Raw genomic sequence first — 12,670 nt, 5'->3', positions numbered from 1 at the left:
ATTGGAGACTAGAGACAGGAGACTATTGCCATAATACAACTGAGAGGCTACCAATGTCTGAACTAAAGTGGGACAGAATAGAAAAGAGGAAACAGAGAGAATATCAGGCTTTGGTAACTCGTGAAATATGAAAACAGAGGCTGAAGGAAAAGTTAGAGATGTCAAGGTTAAGAAAGTCACGGACTTGCTTGTGAATTTTTCAGATGGTGTAAATTTCAGTAGGAGAGATCTTAACATTTTCCTAAATGTCAAATCCAACCAAATAAAGTCTAAAAAAAGACTTTGTGCTGCAGATCAGTGTTGATATTGAGAGTGCAAATACCAAAGCATGCATTTTAAGAGACTAAAAGCAAAAAGAGGACTTTTTCTTTCCTGGTACCAAATCATGACCTCAATGTCCTCTTGAGCCTACATGAGTCAGCCTTCCTACTAATAATCTTCTGCCCCTCCCAGGAATGATTTCCTTTAAAACTGTCATAGATACTGATAGACAGCTTAATAGTTAACAGAATAAAACTCTTTCTTCCAAGATGAGTCAAAGGAACAGTGCGTGGAATCATTCTGCAGGGTTTTTTGACTCTGGTATTAACTGAAAAAGAAATCATTATCATCTCAATAGTTGAATTAATTAGCTTTCACTCTGAGATAGCAACACAATATTATCATTATATCATTTAAATATGGGTACATATACTGTATTTATACTTATGCAAATCTATCCATACACATAACTCTGCCTCTGTCTTGCTCTTTCTTGTGCATATTCAACAATGCTCATATCAGAAAAGTCATTTGAAAATGAATGGAAAGGAAATTCACTGAGGAACAGAGCCTTGCTAGTAATACAGGATGAGTAGACAGAGTTGGCATTGCCATCTGGGGAATGTGTAGCACCAGTGGGATCCCTGGGGTAGCAAGCAAACAGCTAAAGGATGGTACTTTTATATGGATTCCTCGATTCTGCAGAATATTGCACACTGCTTTTCTACCTCTATTTTTTTTTTTTCTTTTCCGAGATGGAGCCTTGCTCTGTGGCCCAAGCTGAAGTGCAGTGGCATGATCTCAGCTCACTGCAACCTCTGCTTCCCGGGTTTAAGCAATTCTCGTGCTTCTTTATACTGGTGGAAGCCACATACCACACCCTATTCTCAAGTCATACACACATATGTGTACATACACATGCACGTACCAGACTCCAGTGACTGATACTGGTAGCCACTGGTAGTAGGCCACCCACTACTTTGCAATCAATAAAATTTTGGTTGATGTTGTAAAACTTTAAGGGTCTACAAGCTTTTAAAATAGCAGCAAACACACAGAGGTGAGTAATTAGATATCTTTCCATTCAAGATGACCTAAATGGAGACAGCTTCTAGATCTGTCTCCACATATACAGCACTTATTTTGTGCCAGGCACTGTTCTAAAATGGTAAATGGCAATTCATTTCCTATTCATAACAATCCAATGAGGCAGATACTATTATTATCGCTTTCTTACCAAAGAGGAGACTGAGTTACAAAGAGGTTAATTTGTTCAAGGTCCTGCAGAGAACAAATGGTAGAGTTCAGATGTGAACTTTGATAAGCTCACCCTCTGCACTCTTTTTATTTTTTATTTTTTTAGACAAGGTCTTGCTCTGTCGCCCAGGGTGGAGCGCACAGTGCAATCATAGCTCACTGACGTCTCAAACTCCTGGGCTCGAGCGATCCTCTCACCTCAGCCTCCTGAGTAGCTGGGACTACAGGTGCACCCCACTATGCCCAGCTATTAATAATTTTTAAATTTTGTGTAGAGACTGAGTCTAGCTATGTTTTCTAGGCTGGTCTCAAACTCCTGGACTCAAGCAATCCTCCTGCCTCAACCTCCCAAACTGTTGGGATTACAGGCATGAGCCACTGTGCCCAGCTGACTCTGTGCTCTTAACCACTGCCTTATGCTGTCCTTTTAGTAGGAAGTTTACATTTTTAAAAATTATCTTGAGACATGAATCTACCCAAGTTTTACACAGCATGGCAAGTGCCAGCCCATAACAAACTTGTTACCTTCCCCAATTTGAGTTCATAAATGATTGTTTTGCAATAATTGTAGGAACATTAAGATGAATGGATAACTGATCAAGGTATTTATGTGTGCTTTGTTCTTGCTTCTATTGCTTTTTCATTTTCTTTTCCATCCCAAGAGGGCAGAAACTCTTCTTCACTTGCTGGCACAAAAGCTGCAATGTTTCTGTCTCTAAATAAAGATAACTCTCACGTACGATTTTTGTTTTCAACCTCTCATTGAAACGGTTATATTGGATCATCTCAAAGATGTTGAAGGTGGAGGTCAATGCTTGTAAATTGGGAATGGGATGAGTCTGGGAGGTTCTGTGAGTATTGAACCAGCACTAATAAAGAGCTTCTAGAGGAGTGACAGATCTCCAATGATGTAGTTCTGAGATGAGGACAGGAAGATACTAAGAACCATGGCCTTGAAAACCCTAGGGTAAGATGTCCATGCTGGACTGTGGCTGAGTTGTTCATATTCAAGGGACCAATTAAAATTTGAACATGATCCTGAGGTTTGCGCACGATCCTGGAGGAAGGAGTATTCTCAAACACAGACCAAATGAACTTCACATCAGCCGGGAGAGTTATGAACTTAGAAGAGATTAAATTTGATTTAGAGAAATATAGGAATATAACACATCTTACATCACAAAGCATTTCTAAAAGGTTACACATAATGCATATAGAAGATATAGAGGTGACTACTTAAAGAACTAAGTGAAAATGAACTAAATGGATATGAAAATGCAATTGATCAAAATGTATGGGATGTGGCAAAAGCAGTGTTTACGAGAAATTTATAGCACTAAAATGCATATATTGATTAAGATCTAAAATCAATAATCTAAGCTTTCACTTTAGGAAGCTAGAAAAGAACAAATTAAATCCAAAATAAGCAAAAAAAAAAAAAAAAAAGTAAACTTTAGAGCAGAGATCAATGAAATTGAAAGTAAGAAAATGATAGAGAAAAATCACTGAAACCAAAAGCTGGTTCTTTAAATAGATCAATAAAAATTAATAGATTCACTAAAATAGATCTATAAAATTAATAAGGCTAGGCTAACCAAGCTCAGCAAGGCTAACCAAGAAAAGAGAGAGAGAGAAGACACAAATTACCAATATCAGAAATGAAGGAGAGGCCCATCATTACTAATCCCATGGACATTAAAAGGAAAATAAAGAAATACGAATAACTCTAAGCCTGCAAATTTGATAACTTAGATGAAATTCCTGGAAACATATACCCTACCGAAACTCAACAAGGAGAAATTGGTCATCAAAATAGGCCTATACTATTAAAGAAATTGAATCAATAATTAATAACCTAAAACAGAAAGCAACAGGCCCAGATGGTTTCACTGGTTTATTCTGTCAAGCATTTAAATGTCAAGAATTTAAAGAAGAAATGATACCATTCTGTACAATCTCTTCCAGAAAACACAAGCAGAGGGAACACTTTCTAACTTATTTTATGAGGCCAGCATTACCCTAATGCCAAAACTATACAAAGACATTATAAGAAAGGAAAGCTACAAATTCGTATCTCTTTTTCTTATTTTGCTTTTTAAATTTAGTGTGTTAGTATTTGTTTTTGTTTATTTTTATTTTTCTCTGGCATTGTGTTTTGACTCTATTATAAAGATTAGGTCATCAGGTGGGCTTTGGAAGTTTTATTCTTTTGAGATGATCTGGACCAAGCTTTTAATCAGCGTTTCCCAAATTTGAGCCTACCTTGGGACACCCTGACTCCAAGCCCTATCATTCAACATACTGCAGGACCTCTCAGGCATCTCTGCTGAGGATACCCCTCCTGGAAACTACTGGCTCATCAAGACCATCGACCAGGGTAACTTGGCAACCATGAAGTTGGCCTGACACACCCTAACTAGGAAAGAGGTAGTTGTGCAGATCATTGATAAAATCAAATGGAACTCCTTCAGACTCCAGAGACTGTACAAGAACTGCATGCTGCTGTGCATGCAGCCCCAGTGGGACCAAGAGAACTCAGTGCAGTGGAAGATGGAGGTGTGCAAATTGCTTTGGAGATATCTCAACCAGTTTCCATTTAAGCATATATCCCAGACTTCCAACTCTTTTAAAAGCATTGTCTCCAAAATAACTGATGAGTTTAAGCTTTATAAGGCTGCCAAGAGCCACCTGGGAGACAAGAGGAGGGACTGGCCATCCTCCCCATATCCCCAAGCCTTCCACCTCAACACTCCCTCTTCAAAACTGCAAAGATTGGAGAGGTGTGTCCTCCAGGGCATTTCTTCCCACCAGTCCCTTCTTTTTTTCTTCCATGTTTGTTGGGAGGGAAAATGGTATTACAGAAATAAATAAAGACCATCCACACAACAGCTGGGTGCAGTGGCTCACGCCTCTAATCCCAGCACTTTGGGAGGCAGAGGCCGGTGGATCACGAGGTCAGGAGATCGAGACCATCCTGGCTAACACCGTGAAACCCCGTCTCTACTAAAAGTACAAAAAATTAGCCGGGCTTGGTGGCAGGCACCTGTGGCCCCAGCTACTCAGGAGGCTGAGGCAGGAGAATGGCATGAACCTGGGAGGCGGAGCTTGCAGTGAGCTGAGATAGCGCCATTGCACTCCAACCTGGGCGACAGAGCGAGATTCTGTCAAAAAAGAAAGCAAGAAAGCAAGAAGGCAAGAAGGCAGGAAGGCAGGAAAAAGAAGGAAAGAAGGAAGGAAAGAAAGAGAGAGAGAGAAAGAAAGAAAGAAAAAGAAAGAAAGAAAGAAAGAAAGAAAGAAAGAAAGAAAGAAAGAAAGAAAGAAAGAAAGAAAGAAAGAGAAAGAAAGAAAGAAAGAAAAGAAAGAAGAAGGAAGGAAGGAAGGAAAGGAGGGAGGGAGGGAAAGAGAAAGAAAGAAAGAAGAAAGAAAGAAAGGAAGGAAGGAAAGGAAAGAAGGAAGGAAGGAAGGAAAAGAGAAAGAGGAAAGAAAGAAAGAACAATACAAAAAGCAAAGAAAACTGAAGTGGTTCTTAGGGGTTGCCTGTAGGAGCAGGTGAAGAGGGTAGGGCTGGGGCTTTTTCCTAATGATATGCCTTTCTTACCATTTGACTTTGGAATCACGTGCACTCATTGCTTTCACAAAATGCTTATTAAGTGATGAAGGAGTCTAAAGGAGTAGAAAGCAAAAGCCCACTGACACTGTCAGACCTACTGGATGTCTACTGAGAGGATGAGGACAGAGGTTATGATGCTCTGCTGGCACTTGGTTTTGGATATCTTCAACAACTATTTAAAGTGCCAGGTAGGCAAACTCCCAGAAGCTGGTGGCCCACAGTGACCAGTACCTGCTCCCAGCATCTTCCCTGGGGTTCCTAGGGGTGGTCTGGGTTCCTAATAGGTGAATTCCAGCACTGGGAGGTGCCTGATGCTGCTTGTAGCTGCCTGAGCCCAAGTGAATTCGTTTGTTCTGTGGGGTTAAACCTTTCACCTCCAAACTCCTGCTTAAATGCCTATTTCCACTTTTTCTTGGGTGTAGATTTGTAACTTTTCTCATTTAGTAATTTATGCTTTAGGACATTTCTTTTAATCACTACTCATACATATTGTTTATATGTTTGCTTTAAACATGTTCTCTTTTTTAAATTTAGTTTTTATCATCTTAGTTTGTCTTGCCTCATCACCTATGTGTTTATATGGAATATCAGTTCATGTCCCCTGGAAATTATCTTGTTACCATTGCATTTTTCTCTATCTTCTTTTCGATACTCTTTTACTGATTTTATATTTCTTAATCTTTTTGTTTGCTTGACTGTTTTCTCTTTTTGTCTACTTTAGCTCAGTTATGTAGACTGTTTTTCTGCTTTTGCTTTAGAATGGTGACTATGAAGGCAACAATTTGGTCTGGTTTGCTCACCAAGGCATCTCCTATGCTTAGAATACAGCCTGGCATACAAATTGGTACTTAATAATACTTGCTGAATAAAGAATTGGGTTAATTAATAGGAATAGGGAGAGTTTTGAAAACAGTGTATGACCCCAACTGGGGAGGCTGGATGAACAGAGGAATACCAAATAAGAATTCATCAACAAAATAGCATTTAATGATTATTGAGCACGGTAAGAGTGCCAGGTACATCATGACTAAAACCCCAAAAACAAATGCAACAAAAAACAAACAAATAAATAAATGGGACCTGATTAAACTAAAAAGATTCTACACAGCAAAAGAAATAATTATCAGAGTGAACAGACAACCCAGAGAATGGAAGAAAATATTTACAAACTATGCATCTGACAAAGTACTAGTATCCAGAATCTATAAGAAACTCAAACAAATCAGCAAAGGAAAAAACAAGTAATCTCATCTAAAAGGGGACAAATGACATGAATAGACATTTCTCAAAAGAAGACATACAAATGGCCAAAAAACACATGAAAACATACTCAGTATCACTAATCATCAGGGAAATGCAAATTAAAATGACAAGGAGATACTACCTTACTTCTGCAAGAATGTCCATTTTTAAAAAGTCAAAAAATAATAGATGTTGGTGTGGATGTAGTGAAAGGGGAATGCTTTTCACTGTTGGTGGGAATGTAAATTAGTACAACCTCTATGGAAAACGATATGGAGATTTCTTAAAGAACTAAAAGTAGACCTACCATTTGATCCAGCAATCCCATTAGTGAGTACCCAAAAGAAAAAAAGTAGTTAGATAAAAAGACACATGCATATAAATGTTTATTGCAACCTAACTCACAATTGCAAAGATATGGAAGCAACCTAAGTGTCCATCGAGCAATGAGTGGATAAAGAAACTGTGGTATATATACACCATGGAATACTATTCAGTCATAAAAAGGAATAAAATAATGTCTTTTGCAGCAACTTGGGTGGAACAGAAGGCCATTATTCTAAGTGAAGTAACTCAGGAATGGAAAACCAAACGCCATATAAGCTATGAGTACGCAAAGGTATACAGACTGTATAATAGACTTCAGAGACTCAGAAGGGAGGAGGGGAGAGAAGTGTGGGATAAAAAAATACATATTGGATAAAATGTATACTACTCTGGTGACACATACACCGAAATCGCAGAATTCATCACTATGCAATTCATTCATGTAACAAAACACCACTTGTACAACTGTGCCCCCAAAAGCTATTGAAATTTTTTTAAAAAAATACTTTTTAAAAAGAGTGCCAGGTACTGAGCAAGATATTTTAAAAACAATATCCATTTTTTTTAATTCACAACAACTCACTGATAATAGTAATAATAGCAGGCAATGATTTAGGATTTTCCATTGGGAAGAACTGTGTTAAGTACTTTACACACATCAATTTATTTAATCCTCATGACAATCTATAGATACCTGCTACAAAAGACTGTCCTGAAGATTAAATGAACTAGTACATATAAAGCCCCCCAGAACAGTTCCTGCACACAGTAATCACTTGATATAGGTTATCTATCAACATGATTATTACTATCATCATCATCACCACATCACCAACATTACCATCATCACCATCATCATCACCATCACCACCATCATCACCATTATCATCACCATCATCATCATCATCATCATCATCTCCTCATCCTTATCATCATCTTCATTGTTGTCCTTATCTTACAGGTAAGGAGTCTAAAGCTCGGAAAGGTTAAGTAATTTAGGACACCTGGGAAGACAATCAGCTGGGATAGGGAACCATGTTGCTTGCCCTCAGGGTCCTACTCTTCCCATGATTTTCATGACACTTACTACAAAAGGCTTCCAATGCAGTGAAATAGTTTGGAACCCCATCTTGCACCATACTCCAAGATAATTTGACCTCTAGAATTCATTAGGATCATTATTAAATTGTTTAAAATCAGACCTCACTTGATCTTAAATAGAATGTCAATAAGTTTATATATAGGTCAGCACTCCTCAGCTTTCACAAATGTCCGTAAACAAAAGATCCTTTGGAAACACTACATCTATTCTATACTGGAATAGTTTCAATAATTTTGGAAGCTTTTTTAAAACTTCAAAGCTAAGTCTAATGCTGGTTCACGATCTTATACAAAAATATATTCAGAAAGGCAGTAGGGTCACTCATTTACTCAGACAGTATCTTTTAGGAATTCTACCATTTTCTGATGTGTGTAGACTCTCTTGGCATTGAAACGAATGTGACAGACACCTATTTGGAAATGCAGCCATTTGAAATTTTCAGTCAGATGCTGATCGGTTTTGTTGGTTGAGGTTTGAGGTTTGAATCAAAACTCATTCAGACATTAGCACATTTCCATATGCCTCACTGATAACTGAGGGCAAAAGAAAGCTCTTGATTTAATCTAGTGCTGGGAAAGTGGCAGTCATTGTCACTGTGCACGATGCTTGTGTTCCAAAGTTATTACTTAAAAAAATTGAAAACCATCATTTCTCTCATTGATGCCATAAATACTTATGACAAATAAAAACACCAAAGCAAATTAAAATATTTTAGTAGAACCAGATAAAGAGACCAATGTAACGAGGAAATTTAACCCTGATCTTTGTTTTGTTTCTAAGGTTTCTTTTTTAAAAAAATTCTCTTGTGTTTTCTTTGTTTTAAGTATCACAGGTCTGACAAATCTCCAGTGAAATCCTAAAGCAAGAGAGCTGGTAAATTCTAATATATAATATAATATAAATCTTGTACAATCCACAAAAATGGCCTGCAAAATACATAATATCCCCATTTTGCAGATCTGAGGCTCAGAGAAAGTAAGTGTTGTATAGTCTTTAAGGATTAGCTAGCTCTATATCTACTGCACCTCCCATCTAGTCTAGTTCACATCCTATTACCAGAGGCAGGAACTTGCCCGGACTCCCTTTGCAGCTAACATGGTGGATATGATTTAAGCTCTTGTAAGACATTTAGAAAGTAGAAACAAGCTGTTCTGTTGTTTCTACTGGTAAGCGGGATGGTGGAGTTTTGCTGTGGCAGCATCCTGGCTTCTAGTCGCTAGCTTTGAGGGTATTGAAAGGCAGGGGGCAGGGTATTCATCGTTTATAGCTGCACATTTGGCAGGCAAGCCCCGGCTCTGGAGCTAGTGATTGCCAGTGAAGGCAACTTCCTGATCCCTAGATGGCAGCTGAAGCAGAGTCTTCCTGGAGCCAACAGTCCTGAGGTGGCTTCCTGAGTCCCCATCTTCTTGCTTTTGGTAGAAGAGCAACCGGCAGGCCAGTTCTGCAGTGCGGCTCTGAGCGTCTCCTGGAAACTCAGCATAGATCCTGTTACTCTGACTCTTCCAACTTCTGTATTAATTCCTTTCTGCCTGAATTGTTGGTTTCTGTTTTACTTCGCTGAACTCTAACCAGTAAATATTAAGTAACTTGTTTATTCAGCCAAGAAGTGCAGAGCCTAGATTCAACGTGAGATTGCCAGCCCCCAAAGCCCATGCTCCCTTTGATGGAAAGCTACAGAGTAAAATTCGCTTTGCATCTGCTGAGTGCAGATGTCCAAGAGATGTGCATGGGGGAAGTGGGCGGCGGGGTCAGTGGGGAAACCAGGTTGACTGAGCAGCTCCCACAAGACCTGCAGGCATGAGGCATTGGTCCTCTGATGTGCACTCCACCCTATTCTGTCCTTCTCCTCTGGTTTTCCTCACAGCCCTTCCTCATTCGTCTATTCACTAAGCTAGGATAATTTTCATTTGTTTTCACAGGAGAACACGTAAGGAAGACAAAGGAGCCTGTTTTTGGCTTTTCAGTCACCAGAGCTTAAGCCCCCAAATCCTAAAGACCAGATAAAACTTATTCAAGTTGGGAGGAAGCAGAAAACTAAAGAGGAAGTCAAAGAGCTAAGACATGTTAGGTACCTGAGAAGGTCCTGAGCTCTGTCCCTCCCAACTCCCTATCCCCAGACAGAATTCTAGGATAGGTGGATTGAGAGATGATAGAAACTCTATGTCATTTGGGATCCTAGAAGACGAGGATTCTTGTACCCTTTCCTGGGTAGAACTGGAAAAAACCCTAGGGTTCTCTGCACCCAGCATGGCATAGAGCAGATGAAATGGCGGCATGGTTTCTCTGGGCAGCCAGGCATCCCAACACAGCACTGAGGCAACATCAGAACCCACCCACCTGAGCTGAATGAAGGAGACAGACAGGGCCAGATGTGATGGAGGAGTGTGCTCAGGACCCCAGGATGATGCCACAGAGACCTTTTCCACTGGGGTCTGAAGACCAAATAGAACAGCACTCTAACAGATCTCGGACTGTGTCAACAGCTGTGGCACCAAGCCCCACCCAGTCCCACAGCTGTGAGACCAGAGCCCCACTCCCCATTGCCCAATCCCTCCACAACCCTACCTTAATCCTGGTACTTAGATAAACCCCCAGAAGAATTTTGGCTGGGGTGAAAGGAATGATCCTGAATAAAATGAAATAAAGTTTCCACCAGAGCTTGAGACTGAATTAAATCCAATAAAAAAAAAATAAAGTTGCATTTCTCTCACATATGGGCTGTGAGTTGAGTCTTGTGCTCACTCACTACACAGTTTCCAGTTAATTTGTACTCCAACCCTTAAGAGTCATGGGTCAAGGCCAGGCGTGGTGGCTCATGCCTGCAATCGCAGCACTTTGGAAGGCCGAGAGAGGTGGATCACTTGAGGTCAGGAGTTTGAGACCACCCTGACCAACATGGTGAAACCCTATCTGTACTAAAAATACAAAAATTAGCTGGGCGTGGTGGCTGGTGCCTGTAATTCCAGCTGCTTGGGAGGCTGAGGCAGGAGAATCACTTGAACCCAGGGGGTGGAGGTCGCTGTGGGCCGAGATTGCCACTGCGTTCCAGCCTGGGTGATAGAGTAAGAGTCCATCTCAAAAGAAAAAAAAGAGTCATTGGTCAAGAACAGTGTTCAGCAAACTGCAGCCAGCCGTTTTTGTTTTTTGTTTTTTGTTTTTAATTTTCCTGCCTATTTTTGTAAGTAAAGCTTACTGAAACATAGCTATGCTAATTTTCTATGTGGCTGCCTTTACACTCTGGTAGCAGAGTTGATTAGTTGCAACAGAGGCTGCCGTGGTGTGAAGCCTGAACTTGTTACTGTCTGGATGTTTACAGAAAAAAATGTGCCAATCCCTGGTATAGAACATGGGCCCTGCCTGGCTCCAACCCATCCTCTCCCTTACATGCTTGTCCTTTTCCTGACACCATGGGGGCAAAGTCTCAAATCAAAATCAATGGAAAAATTTTGTCTTTCTCTGCTGTTAAAAATATACTTATTTCCAAATCCAGCTTCTCCTTCCTAAACCTCCCCAAAGGTTGGCTCTCTTCTGACTACTTTCTTCGTCTCCTTTTCTTCTGTGATCCTGCACTTCCTTGTAGACGTCTATCTTGATTACTTCTATTCTATATCCTTTGTGGGTTTCTCTTCCCCTGACCACCTTTAAGGTAAGTGTTTTCTAGGGTTGTCCTTGGCCCACTGGTCTCACTCCATTTACCCTGCCATGCCCCAGAACTCTTTGCAGGTGGATCAAGTTTCACTTGGTCATAAGCCCAGTTCACAAGAGAGAAAGACAAATTCACTCCTAAGGAGATAAGCCATCCAAGGTTAGTGATTTCAGGGGTTCATTCCCTTGGCTTAGATAACACTGATACCTTAACACCTAAACGGACTGTTTGGTTTTCTTCCTCTTGCGACTGAGTTAGTCAATATTACCCTTGAGCAGACAACTGAAGAGCAGAATGATCACTTAGTAGACAACCAATAAAAGGCATCATAGCCTGGTGGTCAATCATACAGGCTCTGGAGTTAGATTATAAGCTACAATTTTGAAGCTCTTATTAGCTATGAAAACTTGGGTAAGTAGATTAACGTCTATGCTTCAGCTTCCACTTCCATAAAATGGGCATAAGGCACTCAACACCACTAATCATCAGGAAAATGTAAACCAAAACTACAATAAGTAGCACCTCACTCCATTTAGAATCACTATCAAGAAATCAAAAGATAAGTTTTGGCAAGGATGTAGAGAAAAGTCAACCCTTACTGCTGGTAGGAGTGTAAATCTGTGTAGTCATAATGGAAAACAGTATGACGTTTCCTCACAAAATTAAAACTGTAACTACCATGTGATCCAGGAATCCCACCACAGGGTATATCTCCAAAGGAAATGAAATCAGTAAGTCAAAGAGGTATCTGCACTCCTATGTTTATTGCAGCATTATTCACAATAGCCAAGACAGGGGATCAACCTAAGTGTTCATCAATGGATGACTGGATCAAGAAAATGTGGTATGTATACATAACGGAATACTATTCAGCCATAAAAAAGAATGAAATCCTGCCATTTGTGATAACATGGATGAGCCTGGAGGATATTACATTAAGTGAAATAAGCCAAGCACAGAAAGACAAATACCATAAAACAACAAAAACAAACAAAACCTACAACAAATTCAATTTAATCATAAGTTCCCTTTAGCTATGTGTGAGGTTGTGAAAAGGAAAAAAGCTAAATACTCCAACTAAGCTAGATACTCTCACAGTCTTAACATTAAGCTAAAAACTCTAATAGTCTTTTCCTACAGATCTGTGACTGCACAACAAAGGTGAGGAGGTAGGAGCAGAGAAGGAGAAAATGGGAAGTTGCCTGGGAAAAGGGAAGCAACTAGT

At 39.9% G+C, this 12,670-nt stretch overlaps 1 protein-coding gene across 7 annotated transcripts in view; it reads right to left on the bottom strand.

Moving 5' to 3' along the window:
• NR1H4 (nuclear receptor subfamily 1 group H member 4) overlaps positions 1 to 12,670 on the bottom strand; it is an 85,553-nt gene that overhangs the window by 33,647 nt on the left and 39,236 nt on the right. The window lies entirely within an intron of this gene.

The sequence above is a fragment of the Macaca thibetana genome, chromosome 11 (assembly GCF_024542745.1).
Source record: "Macaca thibetana thibetana isolate TM-01 chromosome 11, ASM2454274v1, whole genome shotgun sequence".
NCBI lineage: Eukaryota > Metazoa > Chordata > Mammalia > Primates > Cercopithecidae > Macaca > Macaca thibetana.
This window is presented reverse-complemented; position numbering and strand designations above follow the sequence as displayed.